The 24,468-nt window shown below is 43.4% G+C and overlaps 1 long non-coding RNA gene across 1 annotated transcript; it reads left to right on the top strand.

Moving 5' to 3' along the window:
- The first annotated feature begins 845 nt into the window (after positions 1-845).
- On the top strand, positions 846-23,211 carry LOC120999892. Its single transcript, XR_005778675.1, has 3 exons — positions 846-857; positions 7,539-7,544; positions 23,129-23,211. It is a non-coding gene; the product is annotated as an uncharacterized LOC120999892 (long non-coding RNA).
- Positions 23,212-24,468: the final 1,257 nt, after the last annotated feature.

Here is a 24,468-nt window from a genome sequence, read left to right on the forward strand (position 1 = left end):
TCGCCCCTCGTACACACGAAACTTGTAAGTGTACCCTGAGGTACTCTCACAAAGTTTGTACAGCTTCACGCCATACCTCGCCCGCTTAGAGGGAACATACTGGCGGAAAATTTGTCTCCCCTTGAACACAATGAGAGACTCATCAACCGCGACCTCCCTTCCAGGTACATAGGCCTGTACAAATTTGTCCACAAAATGATCGATGACCGGATGTATCTTATACAGACGGTAATAGGCAGGATCACCTTGGGGGGGACATGCTGCATTATCTGAATAATGCAGACATTTCCGGATGGCCTGAAACCGGGAGCGTGTCATGGCCATACTGTAAAATGGGGCCTGGTAGAGGACGTCCCCACTCCAGTAATGCCTGACACTAGGTTTCTTGACCAGGCCCATATGCAGCACGAGGCCCCAAAATGTCCTCCTCTCGGCTGCACTGACCGGCGTCTAGCCACCGGGCCTGGCCAAAAAGGAGCCCGGGTGTTGAGCAACGAACTGTTGGGCGTACAGGTTCGTCTGCTCCACCATCAGATTTACCAGTGGGTCACTGAAAAAAATGACTAAAAAAGTCATATTCAGTGTAGCCCACTGTGGAAATCTGGATTCCTGATTGGCCTACAAAATCAGGAATCACGGGCTCATATCGCTCTGGTGTACACCAGACAAGTTCACCGGCAGGGTGCTCCGGTGGATTTAACTGGTGGGCCGGAAAACTGGTGGGCCTTGGGGGCTCATAATCATCGCTAGATGATGAGGAGGACGCGGATGACAACAGGAAAGTGGGGTCATCCTCGTCCTCACTGGGACTCTCGGAGACGGAGGCAAGCTGGGCGTATGCCTCCTCGGCCGAGAACGTCCGGCGGGCCATAGGGGAGTGTGTGTATGTGCGTGTGTGTAAATCTTTATTTGGTGTGCGTGTGTGTGGGGGCACGGGTGTTTGCGGACTTATCCCTAAAACTAACAGAAAAAAAAAAAGTAATAGAGTAAGGAGCGAGCACTCATACACTTGGCAACCAAATTGACATGTGCAGAAAATATTTATTATATCCCCATAAAATACAAGTAATAAAATTTATAAGAACAATGTAGCAATAATATACAACATTACAGTCACATATATTGTGGTAGATATGATCAACACTATATTCATATGACTCAATAGTGTCGATAAATTCAATAATATATATCACACCAAGAAACTTCAAGTATATGCTGTTATTTGGGAAAGAGGGGGTATTATCTTCTAGCGCTCTATCCCAATTTGGGAAACTGAATGTCACTGAAAATGCTGTAGGTGTATTCACTGGGAGCGCAATATGTTCATAAAGTGTCCACAGGAATCCTGATAATGTGAAAAGTCTCTTATAGCATATCCTTTTATGGTCGATATGAGCTTTGGATTGAAGAAAACTTTAAATCGATATTTGGCTTACCGTCTAGCGTCTGCTTTCTCCCTATTGCTTCAATGGAGCTTTAAATATTTGCCGGCTTATTCAGTCGCTCCATACAGCAAGCTGGTTTAAATTTCGCGGGAGTTCCAAAGATCGCGGGAGTTGCCACTCTGTTCCGCAATTTCCTTTGGTGCAGCTTTCAACGATAAGAATAGTTAATCCTTTACTGTAGAGATTTTCTTCTGTATGGCCATACAGTATTATCGGAGGCTTTTCAATGCAGGTACATCACTTGTTTCACCATACGCGTTACGGGTAGATTCACTCTCCCTTCCTCAGTGGTCAAGTGTCTGCCTGCTCTGCCTCCATTTTTATCCATTCCTTTGATTGCTTCCCAAATCTCGGACACCTGTTGTTCATGCTACTCCCAGTTTGCAAGGGAATCCTCCCACATAATCAAGGGATAATTCTATACAGCCTTGATTTAAAAAAAAAATGTTTTTTTTTTTTTTTTTTTTTCTCTTGCAGTTTCCATGCGTTTTTTATGCGTTTTTTTGGGGACACATGCGTTTTTTGGCCCAGATGTCCCAATTGGTGTGATATATCATTATGTGAAATATAAACTTGATATCTGATTGCCAACACTTATAAAATGACTTTTTATAATAAAATATTATTAAACAAATTTTCAAGATTAAAATATCAATATAAGAATATAAAACAATAAATAATAAATGTGAGGAATCTTGAAAGTTTCATAGGAATCCTAGAGTTTGATACAATTATTCGGATTTGATAGAGAAATAAGGGTGGGTATCTCGGAGCCAAGGACACGTCGCAGCGCCGATAGACGGCCTAGCATGCGACGTGCCGTCGGCCTCGAGACATCCAACCTACATAAATCCAAAAATTTCCAACTCCGAATTAAGGCCTTTCGGTTGTAGAGATCCAAATTCATAAATGCGTCTGGATTCTATCCTAGACATTCTATTAGATAGAAGAGAGTTCTTTAATAAGGAGGACAATAAGGATAAAAATGAGATGGATAATGAGGAAGATAAAACACTAAATAAAGAAGCCATGAGAGTTGTTCTTCCATTTAATGAGAATTATAGGAAGATTCAGAAAATTATTAAAACCCTTTGGCACCATGTGTTGAATGACAAAATTGTGGGACACTTACTCCCGACTGTTCCGACGATTACCTTCACTAGGGCACCCAATCTAGGTATCAAGGTGGCCCCTACCGTAAAACCGTGGAAGCAGAGTTTGAAGGGTTTTTATAAATGTGGAAGGTGTATGGGTTGTAGAATGAATAAAAAACCCCGCCTGACGACTAATGTCCCCTCGACTCAGAACAACTATAATTGGGAGATAGAAGATTGTCTTACATGTGACTCCAGTGGAGTTATCTACCTTCTCCAGTGCCCCTGTAACAGACAATATATAGAACGTACCAAGAGGCCATTCAAAAAAAGAGTGGCCGAACATATTGCCAACATCAGGAAAGGGTACGATAAACATTCCCTATCTAAACATTATAAAGAGATGCATAATCAGGATCCATCAAGTCTGGTGTTTACGGCACTGGAGAAGGTGGAGAAACACTGGAGAGGCGGTGATTTTATCAGACAAATGTCTAGGATAGAATCCAGACGCATTTATGAATTTGGATCTCTACAACCGAAAGGCCTTAATTCGGAGTTGGAAATTTTTGGATTTATGTAGGTTGGATGTCTCGAGGCCGACGGCACGTCGCATGCTAGGCCGTCTATCGGCGCTGCGACGTGTCCTTGGCTCCGAGATACCCACCCTTCTTTCTCTATCAAATCCGAATAATTGTATCAAACTCTAGGATTCCTATGAAACTTTCAAGATTCCTCACATTTATTATTTATTGTTTTATATTCTTATATTGATATTTTAATCTTGAAAATTTGTTTAATAATATTTTATTATAAAAAGTCATTTTATAAGTGTTGGCAATCAGATATCAAGTTTATATTTCACATAATGATATATCACACCAATTGGGACATCTGGGCCAAAAAACGCATGTGTCCCCAAAAAAACGCATAAAAAACGCATGGAAACTGCAAGAGAAAAAAAAAAAAAAAAAAAAACATTTTTTTTTTAAATCAAGGCTGTATAGAATTATCCCTTGATTATGTGGGAGGATTCCCTTGCAAACTGGGAGTAGCATGAACAACAGGTGTCCGAGATTTGGGAAGCAATCAAAGGAATGGATAAAAATGGAGGCAGAGCAGGCAGACACTTGACCACTGAGGAAGGGAGAGTGAATCTACCCGTAACGCGTATGGTGAAACAAGTGATGTACCTGCATTGAAAAGCCTCCGATAATACTGTATGGCCATACAGAAGAAAATCTCTACAGTAAAGGATTAACTATTCTTATCATCGAAAGCTGCACCAAAGGAAATTGCGGAACAGAGTGGCAACTCCCGCGATCTTTGGAACTCCCGCGAAATTTAAACCAGCTTGCTGTATGGAGCGACTGAATAAGCCGGCAAATATTTAAAGCTCCATTGAAGCAATAGGGAGAAAGCAGACGCTAGACGGTAAGCCAAATATCGATTTAAAGTTTTCTTCAATCCAAAGCTCATATCGACCATAAAAGGATATGCTATAAGAGACTTTTCACATTATCAGGATTCCTGTGGACACTTTATGAACATATTGCGCTCCCAGTGAATACACCTACAGCATTTTCAGTGACATTCAGTTTCCCAAATTGGGATAGAGCGCTAGAAGATAATACCCCCTCTTTCCCAAATAACAGCATATACTTGAAGTTTCTTGGTGTGATATATATTATTGAATTTATCGACACTATTGAGTCATATGAATATAGTGTTGATCATATCTACCACAATATATGTGACTGTAATGTTGTATATTATTGCTACATTGTTCTTATAAATTTTATTACTTGTATTTTATGGGGATATAATAAATATTTTCTGCACATGTCAATCTGGTTGCCAAGTGTATGAGTGCTCGCTCATTACTCTATTACTACATTTGCCTTTAAGAGAGGGTGGGGTGATTCCCTCTATATGAGCTTGCAGCACCATACCTTAACTACTTGCTAGTGAGCCACCACAACCTACCACTATTTTTTGAAAAAAAAAAAGACTAACTAAAAAAAGGGGGAAAAATGTGATAAAAAAGTTGAAAAAAAATTCAAAACCGCTGATCAACCGTCTGAAGTTGATCAGCGGTGGGGTGTGCAATGCGCTAACAGTGGCCGGACGCTAAGAGTGCCGGCCACAGTCAGCGTATGCACACAAAAAAATAAATAAAATGCCTGCGTCCCAAAAAAGTTGTGGGGGGGAGGGGGGGGGCAGGGGGGCAAGCAGCAGCACCCCTGGGTGGTCTAGGGTCACACAGCTGTGCTGTGGACCCCAGACACCCTACTTAGGGTGATGCAACCTGTAAAGGATCTCCTGACACCCCGACCGGGTACCTCCATTGATGAATGCTCCTAGCGCTTCCCGAGGACTCAAAGCACTCCACTTGACACCGATACCACCATAGGAACCAGAAATAGGAACAGCTCTTACAAGAGCTAGGAGTAATAGCCAGGGGAGTATACACGTATAGCAATCCCCACGCACATGAGACGAGGCTCTATGTTGAAGGTAAAACAGGAACTCTTTAATGGGTTATTTTTCAGCCTTTTATGCAGGTCTCCTAGCAAGGGACACTCCCCCTGGGGCCCTTGTAGAAGACTGTGACAGTTTATATTTTAGCCAATCACATGCATTTACAGTATTGAAACCTTCCCAGCAATTGTACACAAAACCCCCTTCCCTCTGTCTGTAACGCAATCAACAAAATACAATGGGCATTGTCTTTGACGCAATCAACAAAATACAATTACCAAAACACATTGGGCTCTGCCTGTGATACAATTACCAAACATAATGGGCTAACTTAATCACTCACAGACAGAAAACACCTCAAAACCCCACATATCCCCATAATGTATACATCCATGGATAGCTCTGATCTGGGTGAACACATATCCAAAAATCACCCAGATCTGAGCAGGGGTTCCCGAATTCCATGGAAGTCACATTTGGCCAGCCGCAAGCATGGCTTTCCTGCCCAAAACAGTTCCACAGATTTAAGCTGTGCGGCCGGTCTGTCTTCTCCTTAGTATATGGGCCATAATCCTGAGGCAAGAGGCTGGCAAACAAGCCCCTCCAAAACCCAGTAGTGAGGTTATTTTCGCCACACAACCAAACTTTTTTTTACCACTAACTTTCCCTTTTATATCCCTGCCTAGCCCAACCTTTCCCTATACTTTCCCTAATTACCTGGAGATAAAGATGGGGGTGGCACAGGTGTTGGGGGCAAGGATGGGTGCTGGAGCTCTCTCTTCGGGATCCGGACAGAAAAGGAGGAGGAGAGGAGCGCTGCTATCATTTGAAACTGCCGCCGGCCCGCCCTCCTACCAATCAGAAGCGATCCTGAGAGGTGATGTCACCATCACCACTCAGGATCGCAGGATGTTGATTGGTGGGGTAAAATCACACCACCGATCACAATCCTGTTCCGGGTTATCAGGTCCTCAGAGACCCGAATAACCCGGAAACGCAGCAAACCGCATGTCTGAATTGACCTGCGGTTTGCTGGGATCGCCTACACGGGGGTGACCCCCCTGGCACATTTGCCCCAGGTGCCTGCTCAATGATTTGAGCAGGCACCGGGTTCCGATCACCGCCTGCCGCGCGGCGGTGATTGAAAATACACAGGGCGTCCTTAAGTACCAGGACATAAGGGCGTACCTGTACGCCCTATGTCCGGAGGAGGTCAAGCTTGAATTTCACAAGTGCAGATGTGCAAAATAGTGGATTTTGCCAAAAAAGGGTGTTTTTAAAAACCCAGAAAATTAAGGCTGTAATACTAGCTTAAATTGCACACTGAATAATCCAGATGTTGGATATCGCCCAAAAAGTGTGTTTTTTTTACTAAGAATATAAAGGATGTATATAACCCTTGAATTTCACACGTACTGATGCTGCAAGGGCTGAAAAATTGTGTATTTTGGCAAAAAAGTGTGTTTTTAAAAACCCATAAAATTATGGCTGTATTTCTAGCTTAAATTGCACACTGACTAATCCTGCAAATGCACCAGATGTTGTATATTGGCAAAAAAGGGTGATTTTTTTAAAACCAGATATTAGTGCAGTATTTCAAGCTTGGATTTGAATGTCACAAAAGTTCAGATGCAGTTCTGGTGCACTGAGCTTGCATAAAATGGCCGCCGCCGCCCACCTGACTAACAGACGGATAAAAGTTATTTTTCTCTGTCACTGGGCTCAGGGCAGGGTAAAAAGATTGTGCACTGCACCCACATAACTAACTCTATGTGCAGTACAGACCAAAAGTTTGGACACACCTTCTCATTCAAAGAGTTTTCTTTATTTTCATGACTATGAAGGCATCAAAACTATGAATTAACACATGTGGAATTATATACATAACAAACAAGTGTGAAACAACTGAAAATATGTCATATTCTAGGTTCTTCAAAGTAGCCACCTTTTGCTTTGATTACTGCTTTGCACACTCTTGGCATTCTCTTGATGAGCTTCAAGAGGTAGTCCCCTGAAATGGTCTTTCAACAGTCTTGAAGGAGTTCCCAGAGATGCTTAGCACTTGTTGGCCCTTTTGCCTTCACTCTGCGGTCCAGCTCACCCCAAACCATCTCGATTGGGTTCAGGTCCGGTGACTGTGGAGGCCAGGTCATCTGGCGCAGCACCCCATCACTCTCCTTCATGGTCAAATAGCCCTTACTTTCAAAGTTTTCCCAATTTTTCGGCTGACTGACTGACCTTAATTTCTTAAAGTAATGATGGCCACTCGTTTTTCTTTACTTAGCTGCTTTTTTCTTGCCATAATACAAATTCTAACAGTCTATTCAGTAGGAGTATCAGCTGTGTATCCACCTGACTTCTCCTCAACGCAACTGATGGTCCCAACCCCATTTTTAAGGCAAGAAATCCCACTTATTAAACCTGACAGGGCACACCTGTGAAGTCAAAACCATTTCAGGGGACTACCTCTTGAAGCTCATCAAGAGAATGCCAAGAGTGTGCAAAGCAGTAATCAAAGCAAAAGGTGGCTACTTTGAAGAACCTAGAATATGACATATTTTCTGTTGTTTCACACTTGTTTGCTATGTATATAATTCCACATGTGTTAATTCAGAGTTTTGATGCCTTCAGTGTGAATCTACAATTTTCATAGTCATGAAAATAAAGAAAACTCTTTGAATGAGAAGGTGTGTCCAAACTTTTGGTCTGTACTGTAGATCGCTGAGTTAGATTCGAGTTCTGATCACTGATTCTCTCCTATTCTCTCCCTGAAATCACCAGCAGCATCCTCTCCCTACACTAGTAACAGCAGAGTGCCGCGCTACGTGACTCCAGCTTATATAGAGGCTGGGTCACATGCTGCACTGGCCAATCATAGCCATGCTATTAGTAGGCATGGCTGTGATGGCTTCTAAGGGCACACAAGTTAAACGCTTGTTGATTGGCTGCTCTGCCGCCTTTTAAAAATCGCTAAGAAATCGCCGAACCCGAACTTTTACTGAAATGTTCGGGTCCGGGGTCCAAAAATTCTAAAGTTTGGTACGAACCCAAACTTTACAGTTCGGGTTCGCTCAACCCTAATAGGGAGGAATCATTCCACAGCATTTATGTAGAACAGGGTTCAGTAGGGGAGGTAACAGTCTGGGAGGTAACAGTCTGGGGATCCAAATTGCCATTATACTGCTCTGTAATTCCAGCAAACCATTCTTGTTAGGGTGCAAGTGCTGTTTGATACAGCTATTAACAGGGTTTATTACAAGGAAATATTTCTACAGTCCGTCTTATTTGCCCTTGTGCGGTGCAGTTATATGTTGTAAAGCCCTTTTTGCTTATTAGCTGTTGTGTGGTGAAGTCAAAAAATTATAGACTTTTCTGGGGGGTTTTAATTTCCCTTTTATTTATTTATTTGATCTAACACTCTGTGGTCTCCTCATGTTGCTGCCACCTCCACACTGTCATTGTGAGACTATGTGGCCTCCTCCTGATGCTGCTGCCACCTCCAGACTCTGTCATTGGGCCACTCTGTAGTCTCCTCATGCTACTTCCACCTCACAACTATGTCATAGGGCCACTAGTGGACTTCTCATGCTGTTCCCACCCTCCCAACTTCATGACTGGGCCACTCTTTTGCCTTTCGGCCTGGCTGACATCATCATTTATTTGACCCTTCTTCTGATCTGCCAGAAGGAAGGAAAAATGAGATGCACAACGGATCCTGTCTGTGTAGAATCTGTAAGGCCTGTCTGGTCCTATCAGAGTTGGCTTGTGATTTGGTAGCCAAAAGCAGGAGTGGGTACAAAACACAGAAGACAAGCAAACATTCCATTCACAGGTCATCTCTGTTTTACATCCACTCCTGTTTTTTTTTACATTAGCGATTATTGACCAAATGCTGACCGAGTGAAGGCGGATGCTCCACAGACAGGATCAATGTTTTGGGGGTTATTGTTCTGACGGATCAGAGGAAGGGCAAAATTATCAGTGACGTCAACAAAAACTTACTGCTGACACCCTCTCCACTCTGTCGGGGGCTCTACTTGTATAAGTGTTTAATAGAACTGGTTCTGTGGACATCTATGTCGAATCAACTGATGACGGTGTAAAAGGAGTGCGTTTCTTCTTGGCACTAGCATGGACCTGTAAGGCCAAATTCACACGTCCGTGGAACACGGTCCGTGAGATCCCAGCCTGGAGTCCTGCTGAGTGCAGGAGCGCACGGTGTCATTGGTTGCTATGACGCCGTGCGCTTTGTGCCGCCGCTGCTGTGCAGTAATACACTCGTATAGATCATATGAGTGCATTACTGTACAGCAGAAGTGGCACAAAGCGCACGGCGTCATAGCAACCAATGACACCGTGCGCTCCTGCACTCAGCAGGACTCCAGGCCGGGATCTCACGGACCGTGTCCCACGGACGTGTGAATTAGGCCTAAGACTGAGTTCATACTTGAGTTATTTGGTCAGTTTTTGCCCTGTGACTGCCCAAGTGAGTGAAGTGTGCAGTGATTCTAAGAGCGACACCTGTCATCTGCATGTCATACCGACTGACAGTATTATTTCACTACCAGAGCAGACTCCCTATGTGTGTTACTGCCAGGCACAGTGTTCTACACCACTATAAAGGCTTTCTGCAGCAAGGAAATAGCTGTTTTTTAACATAATTTGTCGCAAATAAATTTGGATTGAAGCAAATCTTTTTGGAGAATTCAGCGAATCAAATTATTTAGAAATTCACCCATCTCTAGATAAGACAAATCGGACACAATTTTGTTCAGAGGTTTGTTCAGCTCTACAGCACAAGCTTACTACCATAGACTATAAACCCTTCTTTCAGAACCAACGTTTCTACGAAGAATGGATCAGGCAGAATACTCTGATGGAAACGAAAGAATCAGATAAAGGAGTTCTCCAGAAGAATTCCTGGATTTATGGTTGCCTCCGCTGGACACTTATCCCCTCTGTCAGCCACCAGAGCCAGAATGCTCAATGCTGGCCCAATCCGGGGCTTAGGTTACTTTATACAGCTCCTAGCTTGTGGTTCTTCCACTGCCATCAACTTTATGTTATATTTATGCTACACAGTTATTTGTTTGGTCTTCACTCACATTGTACTGGGTGCTGGAAGGCTCGCACACAGCTGCTCGGCTATGGAAACCCATGTATGAAGCTCCTGGCAAAGTACAGTTTTTTGTGCTGATGTTAATTCCAGAGTAGATTTGTATTGTGGTCAGCAGAGTGTAAGTGACTTTTATGAAATATATGCCTCAGTACTCAGCGACTCCATTCTCCAACTTCACGTGGTCTTCACTGCTGAGTGCTTTGGTTCCACTTTGCAATTATATCACTCATTGTTGTAATATCTAGGGGGGAGGACATTTAGGGAACTGACTTGTGGCAGCAGTGGCATCCGATTACAGGACTACACTGACCTTCAGGAAGCTCTTTAGAGCCATTTCAAAAGTCATCTCTTTTATAGAGCAAATACAGAATCCTAACGGTCAATAGGTACAAATATTCAAATGAGCTCAGCCCAACCTGATGACCGGCCCGCTGCTCTGTGCTGATGAGGGGTAAGAACCCTGAGATAATGCTGTCTACAGGACTGTCTCTGGTTTGTAATGGAGTGTTAGAGAGAGCCACTGTTGATACATTAAAATTGATCTAGCAAAGAGAACCATACATTTCAGTTTTTTGATTACTGGACATATTGAGGGACAATACAGTACAGATGTAGTAAAGTTAACACTCATGATTTATCGTGTTTCTAAACTAAATGTGTTAAGCAAACACCTTCAATTGCTTTTCAATGGCTTTTGAATATTGGGTTTCTACATTACAGTAAATTGGGGTTTCTACATGAGTTCTCCATAGTTTGGACACTCTGTGAAACCTTTGAAGGTCTTCTTCACACATCATTAGATTAAAAAAATAAAATAAAATCAGCGACTTTGGGCTGCTATGCTCTCTTCCAGGTGAAAAATCTTTAAAACTGGCTTAAGAAAAAGCCATGTGAACAAAGCTAACCCACAGGGGTTGTATTTGATTACCTTATGACATATACAGTACAGACCAAAAGTTTGGACAAAAAAGTTTGGACTTCTCATTCAAAGAGTTTTCTTTATTTTCATGACTATGAAAATTGTAGATTCACACTGAAGGCATCAAAACTCTAAATTAACACATGTGGAATTATATACATAACAAACAAGTCTGAAACAACAGAAAATATGTCATATTCTAGGTTCTTCAAAGTAGCCACCTTTTGCTTTGATCACTGCTTTGAACACTCTTGGCATTCTCTTGATGAGCTTCAAGAGGAAGTCCCCTGAAATGGTTTTCACTTCACAGGTGTGCCCTGTCAGGTTTAATAAGTGGGATTTCTTGCCTTATAAATAGGGTTGGGACCATCAGTGGCGTTAAGGAGAAGTCAGGTGGATACACAGCTGATACTCCTACTGAATAGACTGTTAGAATTTATATTATGGCAAGAAAAAAGCAGCTAAGTAAAGAAAAACGAGTGGCCATCATTACTTTAAGAAATTAAGGTCAGTCAGTCAGCCGAAAAATTGGGAAAACTTTGAAAGTAAGGGCTATTTGACCATGAAGGAGAGTGATGGGGTGCTGCGCCAGATGACCTGGCCTCCACAGTCACCGGACCTGAACCCAATCGAGATAGTTGGGGGTGAGCTGGACCGCAGAGTGAAGGCAAAAGGGCCAACAAGTGCTAAGCATCTCTGGGAACTCCTTCAAGACTGTTGGAAGACCATTTCAGGGGACTACCTCTTAAAGCTCATCAAGAGAATGCCAAGAGTGTGCAAAGCAGTAATCAAAGCAAAAGGTGGCTACTTTGAAGAACCTAGAATATGACATATTTTCAGTTGTTTCACACTTTTGTTATGTATATAAATCCACATGTGTTAATTCATAGTTTTGATGCCTTCATAGTCATGAAAATAAAGAAAACTCTTTGAATGAGAAGGTGTGTCCAAACTTTTGGTCTCTACTGTATGTTTACAGGCTTTATCATCTCTATTATAAGGATTTTATAATTCGTTTTTAGATGTTTTTCAGCAGTATACTGTAACAATGTTACTGGGCAGCAAATCCAACCAGGGGCAACATCTGCATGGAGTTTGTATGTTCTCCCTGTGTATTGCCAGCGTGTGACTGACTCCCTTGTTTCACAACCTTCCCTTCACCTTCAGTCCACTGTATAAGAAAAGCATATTGAAAGTGTTAGTCCTTTTTTTACCTGAGGATAGCCATAGATCCCAGTTATCTCCGCTATGGACAGACTGGAGGAAGACATCAAGTGTCCGATAAAAGCCACCACGTTGTTCTTCTTATCACAGCTGTAGTTGGGGACGGCTTCTTCTCGTCCTGACAGTATACTCAGTGCACTCTGTACAGCTTTATGCTCTAACACACCGGAGTCATAGATCTTGTATCCCAGAGTGATATTAGGTAAGAGGTCAGATCTTCTGTTTATTTCTTCTATAGCGAACATGAAGACCAGGAGATGTCTCGCCAAATGAAGAGACGGTCTACAAGATGTATAAACATGATTACAGTACAGGGAGTGCAGAATTATTAGGCAAGTTTATTTTTGAGGATTAATTTTATTATTGAACAACAACCATGTTCTCAATGAACCCAAAAACTCATTAATATCAAAGCTGAATATTTTTGGAAGTAGTTTTTAGTTTGTTTTTAGTTTTAGCTATTTTAGGGGGATATCTGTGTGTGCAGGTGACTATTACTGTGCATAATTATTAGGCAACTTAACAAAAAACAAATATATACCCATTTCAATTATTTATTTTTACCAGTGAAACCAATATAACATCTCAACATTCACAAATATACATTTCTGACATTCAAAAACAAAACAAAAACAAATCAGTGACCAATATAGCCACCTTTCTTTGCAAGGACACTCAAAAGCCTGCCATCCATGGATTCTGTCAGTGTTTTGATCTGTTCACCATCAACATTGCGTGCAGCAGCAACCACAGCCTCCCAGACACTGTTCAGAGAGGTGTACTGTTTTCCCTCCTTGTAAATCTCACATTTGATGATGGACCACAGGTTCTCAATGGGGTTCAGATCAGGTGAACAAGGAGGCCATGTTATTAGATTTTCTTCTTTTATACCCTTTCTTGCCAGCCACGCTGTGGAGTACTTGGACGCGTGTGATGGAGCATTGTCCTGCATGAAAATCATGTTTTTCTTGAAGGATGCAGACTTCTTCCTGTACCACTGCTTGAAGAAGGTGTCTTCCAGAAACTGGCAGTAGGACTGGGAGTTGAGCTTGACTCCATCCTCAACCCGAAAAGGCCCCACAAGCTCATCTTTGATGATATCAGCCCACACCAGTACTCCACCTCCACCTTGCTGGCGTCTGAGTCGGACTGGAGCTCTCTGCCCTTTACCAATCCAGCCACGGGCCCATCCATCTGGCCCATCAAGACTCACTCTCATTTCATCAGTCCATAAAAACTTAGAAAAATCAGTCTTGAGATATTTCTTGGCCCAGTCTTGACGTTTCAGCTTGTGTGTCTTGTTCAGTGGTGGTCGTCTTTCAGCCTTTCTTACCTTGGCCATGTCTCTGAGTATTGCACACCTTGTGCTTTTGGGCACTCCAGTGATGTTGCAGCTCTGAAATATGGCCAAACTGGTGGCAAGTGGCATCTTGGCAGCTGCACGCTTGACTTTTCTCAGTTCATGGGCAGTTATTTTGCGCCTTGGTTTTTCCACACGCTTCTTGCGACCCTGTTGACTATTTTGAATGAAACGCTTGATTGTTCGATGATCACGCTTCAGAAGCTTTGCAATTTTAAGAGTGCTGCATCCCTCTGCAAGATATCTCACTATTTTTGACTTTTCTGAGCCTGTCAAGTCCTTCTTTTGACCCATTTTGCCAAAGGAAAGGAAGTTGCCTAATAATTATGCACACCTGATATAGGGTGTTGATGTCATTAGACCACACCCCTTCTCATTACAGAGATGCACATCACCTAATATGCTTAATTGGTAGTAGGCTTTCAAGCCTATACAGCTTGGAGTAAGACAACATGCATAAAGAGGATGATGTGGTCAAAATACTCATTTGCCTAATAATTCTGTACAGGGTGTATATTGACCATATGTCTGTATACCAAAGCAATGGATAATATATTTTTTTCATTTCCATGCTCCATATTTCCAGGTACAAAGTTGTAGCCATAGATCTATGCAAACAGTGAGGATACATTTAGAAACATCTTTTTCAGGAGCTGATAGACATTATTACATTTAGAGGTACCTTGTTGCAGAAGAAATTCAACTATTACATAGTTACATACTTAACATGGTTGCAAAAAGACATAAGTCCATCAAGTTCCACCAAGGGATAAGCGGGGAAGCAAATTTTAGAAAAAGGCGGGTGAGACCCAGATTTCTGCACATTTTTATAAGAATTAATGTTATTTACTTTTAAGAATTTATCTAAGTCCTTCATAAAACAGCCCACTGTTATGTTGTGACCACGTCTTGAGGTAGACTATTCCATAGATTCACAATTCTTACAGTAAAGAAGCCTTGACCTCTCTGGAGACTGAACTTTTTCTTCTCCAGTCGCAGGCAGTGCCCCCTTGTCTTTTTAGGGAATTTTACATGGAATAGCTTTTCACCATATTTTTTGTATGGCCCATTTATATATTTGAATAGATTAATAATGTTCCCCCTTAGATGTCTCTTCTCAAGACTAAATACATTTTATTATTTTAATCTTTCCTAAGACCCTCCAGGCCCCTCAACAATTTAGTCGCTCTCTTATGTATTTTTTGCTGCTCCTGGGCATCTTTTCTATGGACTGGTGCCCAGAACTGAACTGCATATTCCAGGTGAGGCCGCCCCAACGGTTTGTAAAGTGGTACAAGTGGTAATATTATATCCCTGTCCCGCGAGTCCATGTCTCGCCTTACAAGCAGCTGATTGACATTGTATGTTGTTATTTAATCTACGATCTACAAGTACACCCAAATCCTTTTTGAAAAGTGATTCTCCCAGAGTTACTACCCCTAGAACATATAAAGCACACCCAGATGCAGAACTTTACATTTATCCACAATTGCCAAGTTGATGTCAAAGTCAGCTTGTAGTTTTTGTAGATCTTCCTTAGACTGCACAGTACTACATAGCTTGGTGTCATCTGCTAAAATAGAAATTGTGCTCATAATCCCATCCTTGATATCATTAATACATAAATTAAATAATAGAGGACCTAGCACTGAACCTTGGGATACACTACTTATAACCCGGGACTTATAACTCTCTGGACACAAACTATACTTTCTAAGCTTATAGACCTTGTTGTACCTATTAAACATCTACGAGAGACAGTATGAAATGTCTTTGCAAAATGCAGAAACACTACCTCCACAGCTGCCCTTCTGCCAAGGCTTCTGCTCACCTCCTCATAATCACAAATCAGGTTAGTGTGACAACTTCTGTCCTTTATAAACCCATGCTGGTTATCACTAACGATATTATTTACAGTCACATACTCCTTGATACAGTCCCTTTAGAGTCCTTCACACATTTTACCCACAAATAGAAGTTTAACTGGTCTATAATCACCTGTGGAGGGCCTAGAGCTGTTTGAAAACACATTTGCCTTGTACTAGTCATATGGCACTATACCTGTCACACCGGAGACAGGATTTAGAAGGTCTGAAAGATTATCTGCACATTAGTGATCTGGCAGCCTCTTTTGGTTTTGGTTTCACTTTGTCTGTGTGTTGCTTGTATGTCCACACCTCCTGTTCAGGTGTGGATCATGTGACCTTTACCTCCCCCTATTTAGTCTGACTTTATCCATCACTCCTTGCTCTGGATAGCTTCATTTGGTTTTTGGAAGAGCTGGAGTGTGGTTCTAGTTGAAGTCCTGTTCATCCATCATCCATCAGCCTTCAGAAGTTAAGTGTTCCGCTTGTTGTATTTTGTATTCCCCCCCACCTTTGTTGTTTACTAGGCCTCAGCGAGACAATGGTTCCTTCACCAGGGAAGGAGCGGGTTGTCTCTGCCCTGTCATTACCATTAGGGCCTTTGAGGGCCACCAGCGTTTTCTAGGTTCCTGTGTATGGGCATCTCTACCATCGGGAGATGCCCATATGGATAGGAGTTAGGGCCAGGAGCAGGGTTTTATAGGTGGTGACCCTTTTCCTTCCCTAGCGGTGAGGCCTAGTGTCTTTTTCCCTTCCATCTTGTGGTCTTTTGGTGTTCTTCCCTACTACATCCATGACAATACCAGTCCCTAGAGAATTTCTAAAATTTATGACAGAGACACAGCAGTAACTGAACCAAGTTCTGTAAGAACTCTTGGGTGTAATCCATTTGGACCTGGAGCGAGCTAATAGTAATGCTAGTTAACTTAGCTTAGAAACTTAACTGTGTCGGCAAATAAGAACCATTTGGCCCATCTAGTCTGCCCAATATACTGAATACAATGAATAGCCCTTGGCCCTATCTTATATGAAGGATGGCCTTATGCCTATCCCATGCATGCTTAAACACTTCTTCAGGAAGGCTATTCCATGCATCCACTACTCTCTCAGTAAAGTAATACTTCCTGATATTACTTTTAAATAGGATTGAGTGAAACCAAACTGTAAAGTTCGAGTTCGTACTGAACTTTAGGATTTTTGGACCCCGGACCCAAACCCGAACATTTCAAAGTTCGTGTTCGGGTTAGGTGTTCGGCGATTTCTTTGCGCTTTTTGAAAGGCTTCAGAGCAGCCAATCAACAAGCGTTTAACTGTGTGACCTTAGAAGCCATCACAGCCATGCCTACTAATGGCATGGCTGTGATTGGCCAGTGCAGCATGTGACCCAGCCTCTATATAAGCTGCAGTCATGTAGCGCCACACATCACTCTGCTGTGCTTAGTGTAGGGAGAGGATGCTGCTGCTGTGAGGGAGAAAATAGGACAGAATCTTTAATCAGAACTCCAATTTAACTCAGCAATCTACATAGAGTTAGTTGTGTGGGTGCAGGGCTCAATCTTTTTACCCTGCCCTGAGCCCAGTGACAGAGAAAAATAACTTTTATCTGTCTGTTAGGTGGGCGGCGGCGGCCATTTTATGCAAGCTCAGTGCACCAGCCCTGCATATGTGCTTTTGTGACATTCAAATCCAAGCTTGAAATACTGCACTAATAATCTGGTTTAAAAAAAACACCCTTTTTTTGGCAATATCCTACATCTGGTGCCTTTGCAGCATTAGTCAGTGTGCAATTTAAGCTATAATTTTCTGGGTTTTAAAAAACACCCTTTTTGGGCAAAATACACCATTTTACAGCCTCTACACGTGTGAAATTCAAGCGTTATATACAGCTGTCATATTCTGTTTTAAAAAAAACACCCTTTTTGGCAAAAAACTTAATTTTGCAGCCTTTGCTGCATATGTCATTGTGACATACACCCTTTAGATACTGTGGTTCTATTCAGCTATTAATAAAACACCCCTTTTGGGCAAAAATCTTTAATTAAAGCATAGTCTGGATCTGTACGTGTCTGTGCCAGCTACACGCACAAGTGATACCCCCTCCTCAGGAGCGAGTAGGTGACAGAACCTGCAGCGGTATTTGGTCGGGCCTTATGCTGCTCTACGAATGGTGAGCCCTGAACAAGTACAGGCGATAGTAGATTGGGTTGCTGACAGTGCCTCCAGTTCCTTCACATTGTCTCCCACCCAGTCTCCTGCTGAAAGATCAGAGTTGGCACCTGCAGCCGATGTCCATCAGTCTTTCACCTCACCCCCTTGCAAATCAGCCAAGCAGTCTGATCCCCAAGTGATGCAGCAGTCTCTTCTGCTTTTTGATGACTCTGTTAGCAGGGTTTCCCAAGGCCATCCACCTATCCTTGCCCCAAAAGTGGAAGAGATTGAGTGCACCGATACCCAACCACTTATGTTTCAAGATAAGTACATGGGAGGACCATTGCAGCACGTCTCGGATGATGACGAAACACAGGTGCCAACTGCTGTGGCTATCAAAAGTGTGCAGACCGACAAGGCAGGGGTGAAGACTGGGTGGAAGATGATGTGGAGGACGATGAGGTCCTCTACTCCACATGGAATCAAGCTCATGTGAGTGACCTGTGTAGTTCGGAGGAAGAGGCGGTGGTCGTCGCACAGAACCACCAGCACAGCAGAAGAGGGAGCAGGGTGCAAAAGCGGAGCGGCCGTCTCCTAGACACTACATCTGCTACTGCCCACCACAGCAACGGACCAAGCACACCCAAGCCAGCTCCAAGGAGTTCCCTGGCATGCCAGTTCTTCAGACAATGTGCTGACGACAAGACACGAGTGGTTTGCACGCTGTGCAATCAGAGCCTGAAGCGAAGCATAAACGTTCTCAACCTGAGCACAACCTGCATGACCAGGCATCTAAGTGCAAGGCACTAGCTGCAATGGAGTAGACACCTCAAAAACCAAGAAAGGTTTCTGGCTCCTCCTGCTTCTTCTTCTGCTGCAGTCTCGGCCTCTTTATCCACCTCTGGAGTGACAGTGCCACCTGCCACCCCGCAAACAGAGGATCTGCCAGCAACACCATCATCTGGGTCACCAAGCATCTCCACAATGTCCCTCGGAAGCGTTTAGCTCTCCATCTCCCAAACACTGGATTGGAAGAGAAAGTACCCCCCTACCTACCCGCGATCCCTGGCCCTGAATGGCAGCATTTCAAAATTACTGGCCTTTGAAATGCTGTCATTCCGTCTGGTGGAGACGGAGAGTTTTAAAAGCCTTATGCCGGTGGCTGTACCACATTGCGTTGTGCCCAGCCGCCACAACTTTTCCAGGCATGCCATCCCTTCCCTGCACAACCAAGTGGGGGACAAAATCAGGTGTGCACTGCGCAACGCCATCTGTGGCAAGGTGCACCTCACTACGGATACGTGGACCAGTAAGCATGGTCAGGGACGTTATATCTCCATAACAGCACACTGGGTAAATGCAGTGGCAGCTGGACTTGAGGCGGATAGTAGTTTGCCGAATGTCCTTCCACCACCGAGGATTGCAGGGCGCTTCCGTTTGCTTCCTCCTCCTACTTCGCTTCCTCATCCTCTACCGGCTCCTCATCCGGTCAGCGTAACACCTTCACCACCAACTTCAGCACAGCCAGGGGTAAACGACAGCAGGCAGTTTTAAAACTTTTCTGTTTGGGGGACAAACCCCACACCGCGCAGGAGCTGTGGACGGGCCTTGAAAAACAGACCGATGAGTGGTTGGTGCCAGTGAGCCTCAAGCCCGTCCTGGTGGTGTGCGATAATGGGCGAAATCTCATAGCAGCTCTGGGACTAGCCGGTTTGACGCACATCCCTTGCCTGGCGCATGTGCTGAATTTGGTGGTGCAGAGGTTCCTTGAAAATGACCCTGATATGTCAGAGCTGCTGCATAAAGTGCGGGCCGTCTGTGCGCGCTTTCGGCGTTCTCACCCTGCTGCTGCTCGCCTGTCAGCGCTGCAGCGTAATTTCGGCCTTCCCTCTCACCGCCTCATATGCGACGTGCCCACAAGGTGGAACTCCACCTTGCACATGCTGGCCAGACTGTGCGAGCAGCAGCAGGCCATAGTGGAGATTCAGGGGCTCCATGCGAGACCTGTGTTCCTTGTTGTGCTGTTTCGAGTACTCCACCAACATGGCCAGTGCCAATAACGCCGTTCTCAGTGTTACTATCCTACTTCTATGCCTCCTTGAAAAAACGCTGCTAGCGATGATGGAAGAGGATGTGGCACAGGAGGAGGAGGAAGAAGAGGGATCATTTCGTAGGGTTTCCGGCCAGTCATTCACAAGTGGCTCCGAGGGGTGGTTCCTGCACCCACAAACGCCAGATACACAATTGTCAAGCCAGGGCACAGTTCTGGAGGATGACGAGGTGGAGGATGAGGAGGAGATGGAGGAGGAAGAACCGTGTTCACAGCAGGGTGGCACCCAGACCAGCTCATGGCCATCACTGGTGCGTGGCTGGAGGGATACAGAGGACACAGACGATACACCTCCCACAGAGGACAGCTTTTTGTTGCCTCTGGGCAGCCTGGCACACATGAGTGATTACATGCTGCAGTGTCTCCGCAACGACCGCCAAGTAGCCTACATTCTAACTTGTGCTGATTACTGGGTGGCCACGCTGCTGGATCCCCGTTACAAGGACAAACGTACCGTCCTTAATTCCCTCACTGGAGTGTGATCGTAAGATGTGCGAGTACAAGCGCACACTGGTAGACGCGGGGGCACAGTGGAAGCACAAGGCAAAGGCAGAGGAGGAGGAAGAGGCCACCAACTCAGCTGGGGCACCGCCAGCACCTCAGAAGGCAGGGTTAGCATGGCCAAAATGTGGTACAGCTTTATCAGCACGCCACAACAACCAGCACCACCAGCTGATATGGAACGTCTTAGCAGGAGGCAGCATTTCACCAACATGGTGGAGCAGTATGTGTGCACATGCCTACACATACTGAATGACGGGTCTGCCCCCTTCAACTTCTGGGTCTCCAAATTGGGCACATGGCCTGAGCTTGCCCTTTACGTCTTGGAGGTGCTGGCCTGCCCTGCAGCCAGTGTATTGTCTGAACATGTGTTTAGCATGGCAGGGGGCGTTATCACAGGCAAGCGCAGCCACCTGTCCACAGCCAATGTGGACAAGCTCACGCTCATTAAAATGAACCAGGCATGGATCCTACAGGACTTATCCATACCTTGTGCAGAATAGACATGTATACCGGCACTAACCAGTCATTGTTATACTGAAGAGCAATTGCTCATTGTTGTATTTTGGATATTTCATACTCTTTTGGATGTACCCTAATAAAAAAAAATTAAAACCAAAAACCAGTGTTGGCTACCTCGTCCTCCTCCACCGCCGCGTCCACCTACACCGCTACATCCACAACCTCCTCAAAATCCTACTCTATATGGAACTCCACCTCATAAATCTATTTTTTTATTTTTATTTGTACGTATCTTATTTTAAATCATTTCACAAATTGGTCTGTTACATTTTCGGGTGAAATTCGCAAATTTTTTGGGTGTGATATACCACTCCTGTACCTAATATTCATGTAAAAAAAAAAACACTAATTTGTCTATTACATTTTCAGGTGAAATTAACAAATTTTTGGCTGTGATATACCCCCGCTCTACCTTGTTGACAGCTTAATCAATTTCACTATTTTTTCTTTTACATTTCCGGGTGACATTCCAAAATTTTTGGCTGTGATAGACCCCTACTCTACCTGGTAGGCATAGTAACATAGTACATAAGGCCGAAAAAAGACATTTGTCCATCCAGTTCAGCCTGCAAGTTGATCCAGAGTAAGGCAAAAAAACCCTGTGAGGTAGAAGCCAATTTTCCTCACTTTAGGGGAATAAAAAATTCCTTCCCGACTCCAATCAGGCATCAGACTAACTCCATGAATCAACGACCCCTCTCTAGTAGCTATAGCCTGTAATATTATTACACTCCAGAAATACATCCAGGCCCCTCTTGAATTCCTTTATTGTACTCACCATCACCACCTCCTCAGGCAGAGAGCTCCATAGTCTCACTGCTCTTACCGTAAAGAATCCTCTTCTATGTTTGTGTACAAACCTTCTTTCCTCCAGACGCAGAGGATGTCCCCTCGTCACAGTCACAGTCCTGGGTATGACTAGATGATGGGAGAGATCTCTGTACTGACCCCTGATATATTTATACATAGCAATTAGATCTCCCCTCAGTCGTCTTTTTTCTCAAGTGAATAACCCTAATTTTGATAATCTTTCAGGGTACTGTAGTTGCCCCATTCCAGTTATTACTTTAGTTGCCCTCCTCTGGACCCTCTCCAGCTCTGCTATGTCTGCCTTGTTCACAGGAGCCCAGAACTGTACACAGTACTCCATGTGTGGTCTGACTAGCGATTTGTAAAGTGGTAGGACTATGTTCATATCACGGGCATCTATGCCCCTTCTGATGCAACCCATTATCTTATTGGCCTTGGCAGCAGCTGCCTGACACTGGTTTTTGCAGCTTAGTTTGCTGTTTATTAAAATTCCTAGATCCTTTTCCATGTCAGTGTTACCGAGTGTTTTACCATTTAGTATGTACGGGTGACTTGCATTATTCCTTCCCATGTGCATAACCTTACATTTGTCAGTGTTAAACCTCATCTGCCACTTATCTGCCCAAGCCTCCAATCTATCCAGATCCCTCTGTAGTAGTATATTGTCCTCTGTAGTATATATACAGTATACTGTCCTCTGTAGTATATATATACAGTATACTGTCCTCTGTAGTATATATATACAGTATACTGTCCTCTGTAGTATATATATACAGTATACTGTCCTCTGTAATATATATACAGTATATTGTCCTCTGTAGTATATATATACAGTATACTGTCCTCTTCAGTGTAAATTACTTTACACAGTTTAGTGGCATCTGCGAAAATTTATACTTTACTGTGCAAGCCTTCTACAAGATCATTAATAAATATATTGAAGAGAATAGGGCCCAATACTGACCCCTGAGGTACCCCACTAGTGACAGTGACCCAATCTGAGTGTGTACCGTTAATACCCACCCTCTGTTTTCTATCACCAGTTACTTACCCACTTACAGACGTTTTCTCCCAGTCCGAGCATTCTCATTTTATATACTAACCTTTGATGTGGTACAGTGTCAAATGCTTTGGAGAAGTCCAGATACACGACATCCATTGATTCGCCGCTGTCAAGTCTAGAACTTACCTCCTCATAGAAACTGATTAAATTAGTTTGACATGACCGATCCCTCACAAAGCCATGATGATATGATAGGCAGGTTAATAAATTTCACAAATTTTTCTGTTACATTCTTGAGTTGACATTTTACAATTTTTACGTGAATAAACCCCTGCTCTGCATAGGTGACAGGGACCGAAATTTTTAAAAATAATCCGTTCCATTGGTGGGTGACATTAACCCATTTCTGGTGATGAAAAACACCTACTCTGCATAGGTGACAGGGACTTAAATATCTAAAATTCGTCTTCAATTGACCCTTTCCTTCGATCCTTCTTTCTTTCAAAATTCTTTTTATTATTATTAAGAAAATAAATCAGCAATCACAATATAAAATGGTCAAAAGTGACATACTATAAAGAAATATGCAGTCACCTTAATGTATAGCAAGATATGATCATATTTGGACAATATAAAGTAAATCAGATTACAGTTGTTTACAGATCCAGTACAAAGGCTTAAAGTCTTAAAATAACAGTTGCTGTATATTTATCCACAAAGTATACGGTATTCAAAATGAGGTGGCCCTCATATTATCTAGACCATCATAAAATATAATATCTGATTGGAATAATAAAGGGAGTTGGGAGGGGAGGGAATGGAATGACGGGGAGGAAGGAGGGAAGGGATAACTGGTGGAGGGAGAGAAGAAGGAGGAGAGGGACAAATGTGCTAGGGGGGGGGGGGGGAACAAACAGTAGTTCCTCTAGACAATCAAATAATGCAAAAAGCATTTTAGGTTTGTTCAAGCAGTTAAAGAACTGCTTAGAATCAAGAATTCTTGTATTATAAGTTTGTGACTCCGAAGTTCCATATCAGACATGCACAGCCATCTACCATGTTAATTGTCAAAGATTAATGTAAAGGGTTTGTATTAATCCATACATTAGAAATACCGGTAGGATCATCAGATAATGTCATTGTTTTCCCCGGTCTTCAAATCTTATCAAATTTGGAATGATTCCTAAGTTCCCAGTGTGAGAGTTCCTCCAGTCTGGCTATGTCATTGACTTTAGCAGACCATTGAAGTCCAGAGGGGATGTCTCCAGATTTCCATTTTGTTGCAATAAGTAATCTACCAGAAGCTAGCAGAATTCTTATTAAGCTCTTTTCCATTTTTGACAGAGAAGAAGGTAAAAGGGAGAGTAGAGCTATTTCTGGAAGGCAGGGGAGTCTATCCACTGATAAATTTAAAGTCTTTCAGATCTAGGAAAAGATATCCTTCCAGAAATTTGTTATCTTAGAGCACGACCACCAAATATTGAGGAAATCTCCCACTTGTGTAAGGCATCTCCAGCATTTATTGGAAGTGAGGGTATATATTTTGCTCAGTTTGTGTGGTGTCAAATACCATCTAGTTAGGAGCTTATAAGCATTTATTGTAATTAGAGTTGGGCGAACACCTGGATGTTCGGGTTCGAGAAGTTCGGCCGAACTTCCCGGAAATGTTCGGGTTCGGGATCCGAACTCGACCCGAACTTCGCCCCGAACCCCATTGAAGTCAATGGGGACCCGAACTTTTCGGCACTAAAAAGGCTGTAAAACAGCCCAGGAAAGGGCTAGAGCAGTGTTTCCCAACCAGTGTGCCTCCAGCTGTTGCAAAACTACAACTCCCAGCATGCCCGGACAGCCTTTGGCTGTGCGGGCA

The sequence above is a fragment of the Bufo bufo genome, chromosome 4 (genome assembly GCF_905171765.1).
Source record: "Bufo bufo chromosome 4, aBufBuf1.1, whole genome shotgun sequence".
In the NCBI taxonomy this organism is placed as follows: Eukaryota; Metazoa; Chordata; class Amphibia; order Anura; family Bufonidae; genus Bufo; species Bufo bufo.